Source organism: Nanorana parkeri, unplaced genomic scaffold (genome assembly GCF_000935625.1).
Source record: "Nanorana parkeri isolate BGI_ZX_2015 unplaced genomic scaffold, ASM93562v1 scaffold4025, whole genome shotgun sequence".
In the NCBI taxonomy this organism is placed as follows: Eukaryota; Metazoa; Chordata; class Amphibia; order Anura; family Dicroglossidae; genus Nanorana; species Nanorana parkeri.
In genome coordinates this window covers 1-1746 of record NW_017310292.1, presented here as the reverse complement: position 1 = coordinate 1746, position 1746 = coordinate 1, and the positions used below count along the sequence as shown (strand labels likewise).

At 51.7% G+C, this 1746-nt stretch overlaps 1 protein-coding gene across 1 annotated transcript in view; it reads right to left on the bottom strand.

The window, feature by feature from the left end:
• The window catches only part of LOC108803684 (dnaJ homolog subfamily B member 5-like), a gene marked incomplete at its 3' end in the record, with an annotated part of 22280 nt that extends 21295 nt beyond the window's left edge, over positions 1–985 (bottom strand). The window contains exon 1 of the mRNA XM_018575505.1: positions 894–985. The remainder of the gene's footprint in view (positions 1–893) is intronic.
• Positions 986–1746: the final 761 nt, after the last annotated feature.

The following is a 1746-nucleotide window of genomic DNA, read 5'->3' as shown; positions in this document are numbered from 1 at the left end:
GGGGGGGGTGTAGCTATTATATAAGGATGAGGTTAGGGCAGAAGAATGAAAGGCATAGACAAAGGGTGATAAGGTAGATTGGGTGATGGGAGCTCTGCTATAGGACACCATGGAATGCCTAGCATGGCCAACCATGGAGGGGGCAGATCATGTAATGGGGGGTGCCCAGTGGTGGGAGGCAGGAGCATCCTTTGAAAAGCTGGGAGGGCAGCTACCATCGAAGGGTTGTCAGAGCAGATATATGAAGGGCAAAGACAAGGGGTGATAAGGCAGCTTGTGGGGACCACTGGTAATGTAAGTGGGATCTGCCATAAGACACCATTGAATGACCAGTATAGCCAGCTGTGGAGGGGCAGATTAAGCCACGCGGGTGCCCCGTGCTGCTGGTGGGGGCAGGAACATTCTTATAAAATTACAGAGGAGCCAGGCGGGAAGTATGAAGGGCATAGAGAATGTGGGGATCAGGGACCGAGGTAACAGAAAGGGGCTCTCCCATTGGGTACCATGTCCAGCATAGCCAACCTCGGGGGGCAGCTCATGCCATGGGGGTGATCAGCAGTGGGAGGGGCAGGGGCACCCTTGGAATAACTATCAGGAACTCCACCATGAAGAACACAAATGACATCCATCAATTCTCTCAAATGTGACAGATTTATATTCAAAGGCTCTAAATAAAGTTATTGCTACCTTTCCAAAACCATTACCTCCCCATATACAGAGTATAACAGAGCAGCACTGACCCCAGGCAAACCTAATCACTTTTTGGGGTCCTAGCCCCATCACATAAGGTGACATACACTCACACCGGCACAGTGGGGGGGGATGACGGGTAATGATATGCAGATGAGCGCCGTAAGATGTCACGCATGCGCAGTGCACATCAGTTCTCCTACCTGTCCGCCGCGCCGCTGCCTCCTCAGTGCCCAACTGAATCCCGGCTCAGAGTGGGAACCGGCAACTAGCAGCCGCCGTGACATCACGGGGAACCCGCCCCCGCCCCCGCACCCTTGTCACACACGCTCAGCCCAGCGCCTTTCTCATTGGGCTGCTCGCCGGCCGCCTCCGCCAATCGTCTCTTGGTAGCCTCCCAGTCGTCCCAGATCTGTCAGTCAGCCACAGGGGGCGGGCTTAGTCTAGTTTTTATTCAGAAACCGTTTCACGCGGATTTGCTGATTGGCCGGATGGACGCTGCGTCCTGATTGGTTATTCCTCTACAGCTGGGTCTCGCTGACTGAGACGTGACGTCATGTGACCAGTTCGCTCTCCAGCGTGTTGCCTGGTGCTGGGGGGCCGTGACGTCACCACCGTAGTTGGTGACCGAGTAAAGAGAACCTGTCTTTAATCAATTTTAACATAAAATAACATAAACAGATAAATGCTGGTCATATAAGGAATCTCATCCTCCTCTGCTGAGATTATGGAAAATTGTTACCATAGTTTTCCTTATGCTTATGCCAATATTACGGGACGTAAATAGCTAACTCCACAGGAGGGTAACGTGACAGAAAAACGCGTAAGCCGGAGCCAGAGTTCCAGAAGGAGCTCCTGAATTGTACGGGCGCTTGTATTTCTCCTGTTGCTGCACCCAAATAGTCACCGACCAGCCAATAGCGACTGACAGACTGCCATTGCATCATGCAGCGTATCTCAAATCCATACCAGACCCTCATCCCATATAGAGGCCTGGTATTGATTTAAGGGGGGACCCTATGTTACATAGTTACATAGTATTTGAGGTTGAATAAA